Source organism: Euprymna scolopes, chromosome 29, assembly GCF_053919585.1.
Source record: "Euprymna scolopes isolate OS-2025 chromosome 29, ASM5391958v1, whole genome shotgun sequence".
In the NCBI taxonomy this organism is placed as follows: domain Eukaryota; kingdom Metazoa; phylum Mollusca; class Cephalopoda; order Sepiida; family Sepiolidae; genus Euprymna; species Euprymna scolopes.
The window spans coordinates 28,843,155-28,859,223 of record NC_136510.1 but is presented as its reverse complement, the minus strand read 5'-3'; positions in this window follow the sequence as shown (position 1 = coordinate 28,859,223).

Genomic DNA, 16,069 nt, shown 5'->3' with positions numbered 1-16,069 from the left:
ATTTTCTACAAGTATTAAACAAAACTTTGGTGATAAATAGTTTATGTTTAAAACATCGCATAAAAATATGCATCTTTGGGCAGCTTTTTTGAAGTCTGTAATGATCCTGGAACTCTCTGCATAATTCTGTTTTTAAGAAAGAAATCTGGGATGGGGTTAACATCAAAGCTGTGACTTGTTCACTCAAGGCCAGTCTTGAGACAGACTGATCACACTGCCTCTAAAATTATCTTTCAACCAATCACAGGACATATTTGACATGTGAAAGCTTGCTCCATCTTGTTGGAACCAAAATTTTATCAGAAACGACCCATTTTCCTGCTTGTTTTGGACTCTGTTAAACTATTTTGCTATCCATCAGCTCAACTGTATGCTTCGTGTGACATCCTAAATGATTTGGACGGTTGTCACTGGCTCTATTAAGGTTCTCTACTGTTCAATAGTTTTTGGAATGGTCTACTTCTTGAATGCTGCTGCTCTTTTTTTTTTTAAATTTTTTTTTATTTTTTTAAACTGAACTATATGAACAAGCCTTTCTTGGATGAGTATATTCTTCATGAGACTCCTATTGAGATCTAGTGTTAAAATGTGCTATTTCTGCCATATTTTGCAAAATGAAGTAATTAGTGAATTAAGACCCCCAGATTCATGCTGTACTGTACATATATACCTATATATGGTGCTTGGTACTGTATGATTCTGGGGGCCTCAATTAATGAAAAATATGACAATGTGTGCAGGTTCTTTTTTTTTTTTTTTAAGGTGGAGGTCACCTTGTATATATGAAAATACACTCCATTGAAAACTCATTTTCTGTAAGCAAGTGAAGGTTTTTAAAGAAAAAAGAAATGAATGCCTGAACATTACCTCACGGTTGAATCTTTTAAACTCTACTCCTGAGTTTTTCATTTTCTTTGGACTCCTCATCATCTTGAAAAAAAAAAAATCATTTGCATCAAATAATAAAACATTTTTTAAATAATAATAAAGAAAAAAAAAAGGAATTTCCTGGATCAGTGGCAGCTCCAACTCTTTAATGTTCTTCTACCTTAGAAGAAAACAAATTCACAAAATTTAGTAAAAGCATTGACGTGATGTACAGGGCTGGCCATATATAATTGGTTAACAACATAAAAAATAATAGCAAAGTAAATCATTATCGATTATATTGTAACAAACAATAGATACTTATGTTAAAATCATAAATGCTTGAAAATTCCTCATCTCTAAAATCACAATATTCTTTCTTAGCCTTTTGGCTAATATCAAAGTGCAGCATCCATCCTGCTCCTACACTTCATCTGTTTTGTCATTGGTCAGTTAAAGAGAAATCCTTCTACACTTAGGCAATTTTTATACTTGCCCCAATCTAGAGTGCCCCCTTTTTGGGTAGCTAGATTTTCCACATATTTAAAACCGACCTTGTGACTAGTTTTGCTTTAGTGAAGACGCAAGTTAATAGGGACCATGAATATTTTTTTATGTAAATTTCAGTCTATAGCATATTCTGACCATGCTAAAAGATACTGATGGCCAGGCGGATGAAAACTTTGGTATTTCTAGTGACTGCAGTAACATTTAGTTAGATTGAGGAGACTAATGTTAGGTGGCTGTAATGCCATGGCTTTCAAACTCCTTTATAATTCGTTGGATGAAGTTGCCTAGACTCTTAGTTGTGAGGGTTTCTAAAGGTTCATGTTTATCATAAAAAAGCTAAACAAGCTACGTGATTTTCAAGCTGGCATTGAAAAAGAAATTAATACCATTACAACAGATGAATTAGCCAAACCTGTAATCTAAGTAAACATATTGAATTATTCTTAGAAAATGGGTAAACTTTAAAACATTTATTACGATTGTAACATGAACCTCTTGTTTATAGATTACTAGCAGGCCTACTTGGCATTGTCTGAAGCATAAGTGTAACCTATTTCTACTAAAACTTCTATGTCTCTATTTTTTTCTCCCCAGCCCATTCCTCTTTAGCTGGACATACATGCACACATACAGACAGACAGACAATTCTCCTTCATATAATGGATTCCTTGAGTAATAAGTTGGCGTTTTCTTTTCAAATTAGTAAATAATAATACTGAAAAATTGAATCCCCCACCCTGACAAAACCTTGTTGAGTTGACACCTAGAAAATGAATATTTTTTTTGTAAATTTCAGTCTATAGCATATTCTGAATATGCAAAAAGATACTGATGGCCAGACGGATGAAAACTTTGGTATTTCTAGTAACTGCAGTATTTAAATAAAATATATATGATTGATGTACAAGTCGAGTTTTGGGTGAGTAGCAACATTGCTGGAGTTGCCAATGTCCTATATTAAGGGAAATTTATTTCAAAATTGTTAGATGTTCTAAACCCTCTTTCAGAATACCTAAGAGCTGTTTGAATATTTGGGACCTTGTCTATAATGCATTTCCCGATTCTTGTATGGGATTTATCATACTTTTATACAAACTATTTTATATATCCTATAAAGATTACACATCTACACCTACTCCTTTTTTCTCTCTCATGTATATATATATATATATATATATATATATATATATACACACACACACACACAGAGGGTGACCCCCCCCCAAAAAAAACGGGCCCCAACTCTAATTAGGCCCTGTTTCTTAGTGTTTTGTCCGAATGAAATGAAACTTTGGTCATAACTAGTTTATTATATTCAAAACATCACATCAAAACACTAGAGTCTTTGGCCTTTTTTTCTCTGTTCTACAGCATATGTTCTAGATGGCCTCCATTTAGCTTTTGTTTTGTTTTGGGGGGGTCACCCTGTATGTATGTATATATATATATATATATATATATATATATAGTGGAAATGGTAATTAATAAAAACTGAAGAAAGTGCTCAATACTGCTGTAGAGCAAATATGCGTTTTATTTTTTATTACCGTATCTTTCTGTTAAGTTACATTATTGTTTAAGCTATCTGGCCGTTTTTTTTGCCGTCTGTAGCTTTCTCAGACTTTTACAGAAATGTTCTTATTATGGGATGAAAGAGTGAATGAGGTCGGGGGGGGGTGGTGCAAGGAAGGCGGATTAAAGAGAGGAAGGGAACAAGGGGGAAGGTGGGAGGGGGCGCTTGGTATGTCTGTAATGTTTTAGTTTTAGGGTTTAAGGAACTTGTGGGGGAGGGTCTGGGAAGTTCATTTCTGGTGTGGCTGATGGCATAGGGATACATGGAGGGGAAGAGGAATATGTGGGAGTAGGTGGAGGGGGGGTTACTTTAAAATTCGAGTCTTGATGTTAAAGTTTTTTGTGTCTCGTTGGTGAGATGATTTCTTGGTAAGCAACACCCAACAGGTCAAGACATACTTACCAAGAAATCATCTCACCAACGAGATGCAAAAAACTTTAACATTAAGACTCGAATTTTAAAGTACCCCCCCTCCTCCTACCCCCACATATTCCCCTTCCCCTCCATGTATCCATATGCCCTCAGCCACACCAGAAATGAACTTCCCAGACCCTCCCCCACAAGTTCCTTAAACCTCAAAACTAAAACATTACCAACATACCAAGCGCCCCCTCCCACCTTCCCCCTTGTTCCTTTCCTCTCTTTCTTCCGCCCTCCCCGCACCCCTCCCCCCGCCCAACCCTCATTCATTCTTTCATTCCATAATAAGAACATTTCTGTAAAAGTCTGAGGAAGCTACAGACGGCTAAAAAAACGGTTGGGTAGCTTAAACAATAATGTAACTTAATAGAAAGATACGGTAATAAAAAATACAACGTGTGTATATATATATATATATACTAGGTGTACCCAGCGTTGCTTGGTATTAAACGTAATGTTAAACTCCTTTAAAAAATGAAGGGAAAAAAAACTGAAAGAAACTGAGACATGTGCATGTGAGTATTATATTTTTTCTAAACAGTTCACTTCTTGTAAGTAAAAAAAAAAATACTCTATCTGAGATTGAAAACCAAAACCTAAAGACAGTGTGTCAAGTACGATAACCATTAGACCAGCTTGCCATAATCTTTAAAAAGTGTTTGAAAACCTTGTGAAACAGTTGACAAACAGATAAAAATTCGATGACTCCCCCAAGTACCAATTTTTCAATTTTTACCCCTTACCAACCCTTTTTTTCCGAATGAAAACTGATTAAAAAGTTTTCCACATGTCTGAATACCCTATACACCAAATTACTAGCCTGTAGGTAAAAAAATTGAGTATATAGGTTGAGAATTGTCCACACACAAACACATTCTCACTTTTCTAGATATAAAGATATTTATATAATAGTGATCGAAAAGTCCCTCCCTATTTTAAAAATCTTGTGATTTATTTATGAATCATATCGTTTACAAAACATGAATACAAGGACAAGATACAACGTAAGGTTTTTTAATTTAAAATTCAATCCATGCACATCACCACTCGCCTTTATTTTCTTAAATCACTTAATAAATTGCATCAATTGATCTTCATAGAAAATCTTGTGGAGTGGCTGAAATCACTTCTAGTAGTCGTCCTCAAAGTTCTAAAGTTGCTGGCTTCTTGGAGTAAACTTGTTCCTTTAACCCCTCCGCCTTCCTTCTAAGTTGCATGGTGTTGAATCAGGTTTTCTAGCCAGTTATTCATGTGGACCACATCAACCTAACCATCTTCCAGAAAAGTAGGTCCTGGATATGACCTTAAACTATATCCAGTGGTGTGGCCCTAGCTTGCGGGCTTTGGGGAGTGTGGAGCCACCCTTTAATTGCCATTGCTCCCAGGTCCACTCTGACCCGGAGTGGTAGTACCTATTAGGGTCCCAACTATGGGTTAAATAGAAACCGACTTGAAAACAACAAATATATTCTATTAAAAAATTTTTCTTCAAAATCTTTGGATTTGGCATTAAATAACCTAAAAAGGGTTGATATTCCGTAAAACAAAAACAACCAACCAACCAATCCAGAAAAGTAAATGGTTGAATTTCATGTCTATGAAAATAATACAGTAGTTTCATTGTTATTTTAGATTTATTCACCAAACTTGAATCAGTTTGTCTTCATATGTTTGTGTTATGTCATTTAATTCAATGAATCCATCTTGTGGTGGCCTCAGAACTAGCCCTAGTCCTTCGTCAATGTCTCCGGTGATCTTGGCCATTATCTCATCATTTGTGTTGAAGTTGGATTTGTTAGTGTTTCATTCCACTGCACTCTATTTAAAAAAAAAAAAAGAAAAAAGTAGAACGGTTGCTGTCAGGCGAGCTGGGAGGTCAAATGTTAAGTGAAGTGTGGCCGACAAAGTTCTGTGACAGGGCTGCATCTTCCGGCTTCTATGGCAGAGCGATAAGTCTTGTTACCAGCAGCTATCTGGTTTATCCAAGTTTTATTATTTTGCTCGGTCTGGAGCCTTCAGGGGAGAAGTGGAATAACATTGTTACTTTTTGCAACGACTTAGGCATTCCAGACGGTGTCAAATTGTTGATCATACGGTTATTATCTCTGATGTTACTTTGTAGTTGAATCCTAAAGCTTTCAGTTTCTTTCTTATCTTTTCTTCTATTCTTTTACCCTTGCTAAAGAAGTCTGAAATCTCCTTATTTGTTCTTCCAGTGCAGTTTCCAAGATGAACTCCATGTCTCTTATACAAATATAGAGGTACAAAAATTGCCCATGAACAATTATTTTGAAAAAAAAAAAAAGAAAAAAAAAAAAAAGGGAAATGTTTCATGAAGACAACAAAAGTAAAAAGAATTTTTTTTTTTTTTTTTTTTTTTTTTTTTTTTTGAAATTATCTTCTTTACAGAATTTCTTTTTAAGTAATTGGATATTGTGTGTGTGGAGGAAGGGATACCTGGGAGGAAAACTTGAGTAATTTGTGTCTATTTTTGTTGATTCCTAAGATTTTAATCATATTACAACAGATATAAAAAGGTAACTCAAGAAATGTTTAAACCGTTTTTGCCTCTTATCCAGAATTCTCCTTATATTAAAAAACAAAAATGGAAGAAATCTTTGTGATGTTAAATATCCATAACAGAATTAAAATATCATATTCCAAAAATCATATAAATTGATAAAGTAATTTTATTTTTACTAAGAAAATCAAATTTTATGAGTAAGCAAGTAGGAATTGTCTCGTGTTGCTATCTTGACGAAACAGTGACCTGATCCAACAATAATTCAAACGTGTGAGATCTGCCTTGTAATGCCTATAATTTCCTATTAATCACTTAAAATTGTTTAAAAATGATTTTCTTTATAAAAATAAAACTACTTGATCAATTTAAATGAATTTTGGAATGTGATCTTTTTGTTCCATTATGGTATGTAATCATAAAAAAATTTTCTGTATTTTTGTTTTTTTAAAATGGGAGAATACTGAACAAACACTGCTTTTTTAATAATTAAACCTGTTTTAATGACATCAGGCGGAGGTATGATCCTGACTGTGCTTTATATTTACCAGGTTTTAAGCCTCCAAATTTTTATCTCCAAGATAATGTCTATCAAAACAATCCCCAGAATGTTCTTAAACTTAAGGGAGCCATCACAGCTAAAATCAAGACGAGTGAGTCAGCGTTATTCACATTGTTGTTCACTGTATCTAGGTGTGTTTATCATGGAATGAAGATAAAACACTGTTAGACATTCATTTCTGAAACTTGGACGAGTCGGATATAGACTGAAACTTATTTGTACCAAATATGGTTGACTTGCATAAAGGATTGTGAATTGCATTAACGAACCGTGGGTGGGCTGCATTTAATTTTGGTCACCTTGTATTTAAAAAAACAAAACGGATTTCTTTTTTAAATTGAAATTCTTTTCATTTCTCTGCATAAAAATAAAGCCTATCTCCTTCCATTTTGACCCTTCATCTCATTTTCTTTTATTATTTCTCTAATAACGTGCTTTCAAACATCCCTGTACATAACAGCCTTCTTATATTGTCTTATATATTTCATCCTTGCATGCTACTGTATATACAAGCGAATATTTAGTACATTTGATGTCACCATTTTGTATATAAAAAGAAATGACATCACTACTCATTCATTTATCTTTTTTGTATCTAATAAAGATTGTCCTTTTTAAAACCTGTTTTTGTTTGAGACACTTTTTTTGTAATTGCTTTGATTACATAGAGCAACAATTTTTTTTACTTTTTGAATGTTGTCTAGATTTCTACAATTTGATTTATGGTATTTTTGCACTGCTGAATCAGGAAATGACATCTGTTTCTCTCCGTCAGGTCAGGTTTTTGTGTTAAGTGGATTTAAAAAAAAAAAAAAGAAAAAAAAAAAAGTCAGATCTTGTAACAAAATCGATTACATTTTTGTGGCGTTATCAACTGATTTTTGGCAATGCATATCATCTTAAATATGTTTTTAAGAGAAAAATGTTTTGCCAACAACATATATTGATCACCTGAGAGAAACGTTGATTACTGTAAACTGAATGGTGGGCATTTAATAAAAGTAAGTGCATGTAAATTGCATGTTGCTTCAACATTGTTCAAAGTTCAGGGCTTGAACTTCCATTTCTTCAAACTCCTGGAATGCTCAGCAGCAGAGAGGTTTTTCTTCAGATTCTAACAATAGTCAGTCATCACGAGTGACTTTGATACCTGGTCTCCATCTCTTTCAAGTCCTGATGGAATCTCTTTCCCTGCTTGTCACTTGTTAAACCCAGATTCTCAGGAAACCCGTCCATATGTGAAAATAGATAGTGCATCTTGGCACTCATGTTGCAGCCCAGGTTTCTGAAAGCAATCAGCATGTTCTTGACAAATTCTGCGTAGTTTCTGGCCTTATTGTTGGCAAGAAAATTCTTCACTACCAGAACAAATGCCTTCCATGCTTTCAGTTCTATTTCGTTCATTGAGTTTTCGAACTCTGGATCGCTGAGCTACCAAATCTGAGGACCGTCAAAAGATGCCAGCTTTCAACTTCTCTATGCTCCAGTCGGAAAAATCCTGGCACAAGTGAAACAGTCACCAGCCTTGGTGAACTGCTTGATTAAGCCGAGCTTGATGTGCAGCGGTGGGAAGAGTATTCGGTTTCTGTCCACCAGAGAATCGTTAATGATGTTCCTTTCTTTGCAAGGCAACAAGTCCTCCTGTACAGGCCATGCCAGTCCTTTGTGTATGCTGAACAATTTTTTGGAATATTTCGAGGGTTTATGACTTCAAACTAAATCCTTTTTGACATTACCCAGAACTATCTAACCTGAATACTACTTGTCATTTAAAATAACCATTTCTAATCAAAACATGGCGTTTTACTCCCAACTTGTAAAATGCTATACATGTGCGCAAAGATATAACAAAAAAAAACGACATATGGCCAAAACTAAAAACTGCATCTGATTGAGCAAAACCAATGTGATTTTTGGATTTAGTGCATTAGATTTGTCCTGAATCAGTTGAAAAGATGCCGACAACAAATTTGTTGTTGACCATTGTTATCATCCAAACTTTTAACACCTACGAAAAATTATTCAGTGTGCATGATAAATTACAGATTTCTCACTTTCAAGAATTGGCTATAACGGATATTTGGCAATTCATTGAATCATTTTGAAATTGTCAGTCAGTCACCATTCATGACAAAGAATTTTATTTCTTCAGTTAGCATCAAATCATTGTCATAAACATCATTTACAAAACTTGTTGAACGCATTCTGAGAACGTAGCGGCCATTTTCTTTTTAGGCTGCTGTGTCAACGCATTACCCCCAGACCGAAGTAAGGAGGATTACATTGTGTATTAATTCTCCCTCTGGGCAACAATCTGCTGTAGTAAGAATTGAACCATAAAACCTCCATATGACTCACTTTAAACTGATTGTTAACCAATGCATTTAATCATTAGGTCATGTGCTTGTATGAATTTTTGAAATTCTCTACAGATTATCGAGTTTGAACAGAAAGTTTCTAATTTGGATTACTGGGACTACTGTTCTCATCTTTGGAGTTGTTCTCACAACGTGTCGTCTTGTCAAACTCAAGAATCTTTGGAATTTTAAACAGTACTCTTTGTTTAATACATGGGGTAGCTTTCTCTTGTTCCATTAGCCATGATTGGGTAGAAAGCTTAATTCATATATTGTATTTTTATGCATCCAAAGAAGATCTGAGGTTACATTAGTCGAAATGTGAGAAATAAAATTCAAGATGAGAACGGTAGTCTGAATAACTCGAATAAAACAAATTATCAATCCTAATTTCAAAAATTCTGAAATAGAAAGTGAATATAAATCTGGCATTGACTGGAGAGTCATTCTTGGAATAGAAAAATGATCTTAAAGGGGATGGCAAAAGAAATAACTTGTAGAGAGAAGAAAAATGTTTGTGAATATTAAATATCGTTGTCTGAAGCAAAAACTGGCAGCATCAATCCAGTCGGAGAAGCTTTGAATTGTAAAGAATATTAGTTAAAAAATAATGGTAGCATTTATCCAATCTGGATCAGAGTGTAGTTCCCTTCTTGTGTCAATACAAAAAAGCTATGATTAAAAAATGCAGATTCAGTATATTTTATAAAGCAATTCTTTTATCTGTTGAACTGAAGTAATCATGCTGAATACTACCTAGAAGGTTCACCCTCCAAAATCTTGACTTTTGGGAGGGGTAAATTCATTGTTTACTGTCTGAGGGGCCCTGACCAGAGAATGCTGTCGGGGCTGCCCAGGCAATTTTTGCTAAGCTAGAGTGACTCTTCCCACGTTCCAAACATGTCACATCTTCCTCCAGTGGGAAGGAAGTAAATATCTACCTTTCATTGATTTTTGCATGACAGGTCTCCTTGCTGCTTCAGTTACGAGGAAACGATGGGTAGTAATACTAATTGATGATTTGTTCTTAACAATCAACCCAACGGAAGATGGCCCATTTCTATGGCCTTTTAACTATCAAACTGGAGTATTCGTCCTGGGTGGTATCTCAAAAGTCCACCCTCCCAGGTCTTACCACCTGGCTTTCGAGTGAAGTAAGTTTATTACTTACTGTGTGAGGCACCCTACCTAAGAAATGCTAATAGGGTGGCTCAGGCGATTTTAGAGATGCTGGCTTGACTCTCCCCACCTTCTGACCATGTGTCACATATTCCTGCAGTGATAAGGAAGCAAATATTTACCTTTTTAATGGTGCCAAAAATATTGCAACCAAACTTGATGTGATAAATTCCTACACTTTATAAGTGTAAGCAAATTTCAAAAGTTAGTTTTTAATTCATTTAGCATCTCTGGTCCTTTTTGTTTAGGACCAGAAAGATTATTAACCATATTTCAGCAACATCTATATTTTTCATAGGTATTTATAGTTAGTCATAAAGATTGGAGTACCTTTCAAATATTACATCTACTGTCTGATGTATATTGGCAACACTCATGTCTCTATTTTCAGTATACTGTGAAAATCTAGAGTGGATGAATATAATCAGTTTCACCTATTATTCATTCAAAAAGTTTTTGTAAGTAATCCTTATAGTTAACTGGCAGTTTTATATATCGTACTAGCGAGACCTATGAAAATTCCACAGCGGACTCTTTCATATGTAATATATTGATGTTGGCATTCTGTGAATGTTCAGCATAAAATGGAGATGCCCTGATATTATTGTAGCTTTTTTTTATTAAAACTGCAAAAGTATTTATCTACGCTAGCAGGGATGCCCGGCATAGCCCGGTCATAAAATACGCTTAAATATGATATTTTAATTCATGCAGATTTCGTATATATTGTTATAGAGTCAATTTTTTAATCAATTCTTATATATTATGAAGTTGCGATTTCAAAAATAAATATATCCATATGACATGGGTGCATCAGCTTGAATCAGAGTCAACACTTATGAAGAAAAAAAATGTATATACATCCAGAGTACCATCAGCTATAATCGAAACTGAAACCCACACTTATGAAGAAAAAAAAAATGTATATATAACTAAAGCTCCTTCAGCTATAATCAAAACCAAAACTTATGAAGAGTTCTTGGTAAAATTATTTATCACAAGAAATGGAAGGTCATAACAATTAAACGACAGTCATTCGGAAAAAAAAAAAAAAGATGTAAGCGTGACACAAAATAACACACATGCTATCGTATTAATATGTAGATAAATAAATGCTCTATCCTAGGGGTCTTCATAGTTTTTGAACCGGGGCCATATTGCTAACTTTTTAGAACTACACGGGCCAAAAAAAAAAAAAAAAAAAAAATGACCAAGGCGTGTTTTATACTGTTTTGATTATTAGCTTTACTTTTTAATGAAACTGGTTCTTGAAAACCTTATTCTTTTTTAATCATTTTCTGAACAAAATGAAAACCCATCACACCATTTTCACACCTTCCATTAAAAAAAAAAAATTTTTTTTTCCTGAATATTATGTTTTTTTTTTTTTTAAGACCTCTGTGAGTTGGATTAAAGATTTTTGCAAGCTGGATCCTGTCTGCGTGCTGTAGTTTGGAGATTCCTGCTCTATCCTATAAAGTCAACTACATCTTTCAAAGTAATTTTAGTATAAAACTAGCATGCCACTCAGCATTACCTGATTGTAAAATATGCTTAAATATGTTTTATGTAGATTTCATATTTATTATTATAGAGCAAATTCTCTATTGATTATTATATTGTACCCAATATATAGTAATGATTTAAAAAAAAAAAAAGCATGACTTGAGTGCCATCAGCTAGAAATTAAACCAAAAGATATAGCTCTCTAGAGGTATTCCCTACGATCTGACCTAAGGACACCTGCATGTTAAAACTTTACAAATTAATACAGTTAAACATAAATGTATATTTGTGCATGCGTAGAGGATACACATTAAGTCGACTTGGGCCTTCCAAGTTTCAATTTACCCCTTAGCAGCTATTTTTCCTGGGTAAAAACCAAATCAAATTTACTCCAGGTCCAAATACTATATATATATCAAGTTTCAAGTCTGTAGATCAAAAATTGACTAGTTTGGTAGTGACTGTTTTGCAGGCAGAGACATTGATAGATGTTTATTCTAACTTTAGCTCCAAACGCTATGCAATTATGCACAATGTAGAAAATATGCACAAATAGAACTGTGCGTAATAAAATAGAACTGTGTGTAATAGTGAAATGAAACTAATCATTCAATAAGAAAACAGCAAAAAAAAAAAAAAAATCAGTGAATTAATAAAAGTTTGTTTTTAAAGGAATATGCAAATGAGTTATCCAAATGAGTTTTTTTTTTTGTAAATTCTAATAAGTTACAATGGTAGCTTCCAAATTATGCAGTCGAAATTACCTGAATATTACTGCATTATTAAACAAAACTTTAATCGTGTTAGCAGGTGAAAAATTACCGCCATCTTGTTTAAATCAAAACGGAAAATTACCTCCCTTTTAAACTCTCCTTTGTCTTATGATCGTTTTCATCAAATTCTATTTTTTATTTTCTTAAATAATTTCTTACCTTATCGATTTTCGACTTGGGTATATAAATAAGTTTATTCAAATAAGATATTTGTCTAAATAATATACTTTGATTTATAACTGGAATTAGTGTTTTGACGCTATTGTATTACTTGTTTTGATGCTATTGTATTACTCAAGCGACTTCCCTAGATATATTTCTTATGACTCTGTTAGAATTGAAACACAGATGGTTAGTTTAATACTAAGATGAAGCAACATATTACTAACATCCTTCCTTTATTTAATCAACATGAAAAGTAAAGTGCCTCCTAGGGCAAGGTGTAGTGGTTTGCTAGCTAACCACTCCCATGTTTTAAATGGACATGAAACCTGACACTCTCAGAAATATGCCACAATCATATGTGCTAAAAATAGTAACGGCTGTTTTCAAACAACAAAGAGAAAGCATAAAAACCTCATCTTTCACAAACTAAACAAAAACAAAGGACTATTATTTTTAACCTAGATTAAAATAAATACAGTTAATAAACACCGAAGACACTTTTAAATGTAAGTAATATGGTGTGAAATTAATTATAGTCATTTACTTAGCAACACCATCACTGAGTCTGTATCAGCAAGGGCTCTTCATAATGCTAGCAGCTTTCACAGCAAATCTTCAGTTCAGCTCGAAAGCTGGGGGTACACCCATCTTGATTTGGCTCGCACTAAGTTGGCGTTGTTGCCGTGGGTACCAGAGGCAGCAAAACGTGATGCACACTCTTCTCTCTACAGTTGCCTGTCTCCTTGGTTTCCCTCTCACAAACTGCTACTCCAGTTCTTAACTCTGGTTCAGTTCCAGTGATTCCAGCTTACTCCTGCAGCTTCCAGCTCACTCCTGCAGCAATTCCAGCACCTCCAACTTTCTCCTGCAGCTTTTACCACCCTTGATGTCCAGCTACCAGCTCCTCAATTACCTGCTCCAGTGTCCATTGATGTCTGGCTATCAGCTCTCCGGCTACCTGCTCCTGTGCCCACTGACGTCCAGTTATCAGTTCCTACGTCATGAAGCCAAGAATCCAAACCCTGTGAGACGTCAGTTCTCGCTCCAACTGATCATGAATACATGGTCGTACATTTTACCATTTATTTCTTGGTAAAAATAAAACGCGATACATATTGTCTTTAACTGATCATCTATGTTTGTTATCCTTCTTCACAATTGCTGTTAGCTCTTTGTCTATCTTAGCTGTACAGTTGATTGGGACCTTCATACCGCCTTTCGACCCACTGCAACAAAGGCAAAAGTTGCATGCAAAGGATTGTAATTTCGGCTTAGTGTTTTCTGCTGCAAGGGCAACAACTCACATACTTTGGTCTTGGTTCTGAGCAAAGTGTAATATCTATTCTGATATGACACTTCGGCGTTTCTGTCCTCAGTCAGTGTGAAAGAAAAATAAGTAAATAGAGCCATGACCAAGGGCCACAATCATAAAGTTGAAGCATCGCTATAAATGACTAAATTACATAAGTGCAATACAAAAAAGTCATATTTTTAACACACCTCCATAAAGCACGTTTTGTCATTAAACAAGTAGGAGTAATCTCCCCTTAATTCCACCATTCAAACAAAGATTTTCATTGTTTTTTTTTTTTTTTTTTTTTTTTAAATACTTTTTTTCATTAACCTTTTTAAAACATCCACTCACGCTTTTATTATAATTTATTTTATTTTAGGATATTTAATTTTATAATTGTTCAAGAGATTAAAATGCAAAACGCTTTTATTTTTTATTTTAGAAATTTTTAACATTCAAAAAAGTTTTATTTTGTCTTTCCTGGGTGGGTGGGTGGATAAGCATTAATTAAAATCATACTAACAGAACATTATAAAAGAAGAAAAACCAAAAATTTTAATGGACTGAATGTGATTAACAATTGTGTACAGGTGATATTATTTTATCTTGTTATCTTTAAAACACATTTGAAATATATTCATATGCTAAAATAATCAGAAATAAACAGAACACAAAAAACAAAAATGAAAAAGAAAAACAATGACGTTTTCATACAAACGGAACTTAGCAATGATTTCAGTATATGTACACATTTCAACATCTCTAAATTAATGAGCTAATTATGAATAACTCCTTTGCAATTTAATTTCTTTACTATTTATTCAAATATTTTGAATGAATTATAAAAAAAAAAAAACACTAATATACACTTGACGGAAAAAAAAAATATTCTTTATTAGTATTCACACTAATATTCATATATAAACATGGAATTACGTCAGTAATTTAATGTTTTCATCTATAAATTATCATTTTCTGATGACCTAAAAAAAACAAAAACGCTCGTTTACTTTTCTTAAGATTGGAGGATTATTTTCTGAATTTATTTCAGACAGGAAGGGTGTTTGACTTGCTATTTGCCTTCTCGCTTACCCTCACTACTTGAAATTGTTTTGTCCAGAGGCTAGAAACAGGCACTCTTTTACTTGCTAACTTTTGTGTAATGGGAGAGATAAAGTTATTTATTTTAAAAAAAATATACAAATACATGCACATTGGCCATTATTATATATTTGTAGAGTCGAGGACGATGATCGTTAATATACAAATTCAAGATTTAAGATTTCTTTTGACTTCAGAGTCTAAAAACCAGTTAGTGATAAGTGTGAGGAATAGATTCCAACACAGAAAACAGCAATTTTTTCCCCTTTGTCAGAAACATAGAATATGAGGACTAAAAGACAAAATAAGAGATGCAAGAGTCACAAGGCTGCCAAAAGTAAACCAAAGGTTCACTTTCTTCTTTTATATGTATTCGCATACATTAAATTTTTAACAGAGGCCTTTCGGCTTAGAGTGCTATATTGTTACTATTCAGTGTTTCCAGGCATTGATCACAACAAATTTTATACCCATCATGTTGATGTTCTCCAATAAACTGACCTTGTATCTAACTTTGCTTAAGTAGGAAGCAGGTAAATATATTTAAAGAGACTGGCCCTTTCAGAAAAAGGACAGGTACTTATGTATTTTTGGTACCGTGCTGAAATAATGTTATTTCAAAAGCCATTCTTAACATGAGGAGGGAGGGTGTTTTGTAACTATTCTGTGCTTCCACCTAACAATTTAATAAAAAAAAAGATATTTTGAAACTTGAATTTAACCTGAAAAAAAAAACTGCTTAAAAATAGCGTGGTAGCAAAAATGTATAGGCACCAAAGGACGAAACTATTTGTACGTCAAAAATTTAAGGATCAGTTTGATGTTATGTTTCTGACTTTGTGAGATGAGGATTGATTGTTCATATGTTTTTTGGATTATTTGGACGACTGTTATCATCTTTAAGGTTAATTTCACAAAGTTTTGGTCAATGTAACCTCTGACCTTATTCAGGCGTATCTTATTGAACTCGAGAATCTGCATGGAATTTCACTTGCAAGCTACATTTTTCTAGAGGTTGATCCTCAGTATGAACAACACTCAAAATACAATTAAAGATTATTTAGGACTTCTACCCTATCATGGTTGACGGAATGAGAGCATGTTACCCCCATGGATTAAATAAAGGGTTCTGTTAAAAATTTTGTGCAAATTCATGAGTTTGACAAGATACTGCTATTGTTTTTCAAGAGACCTCCACTCCCTTCTCCAATCACAAATTAATCTCTGGAAAGAGCTATGAA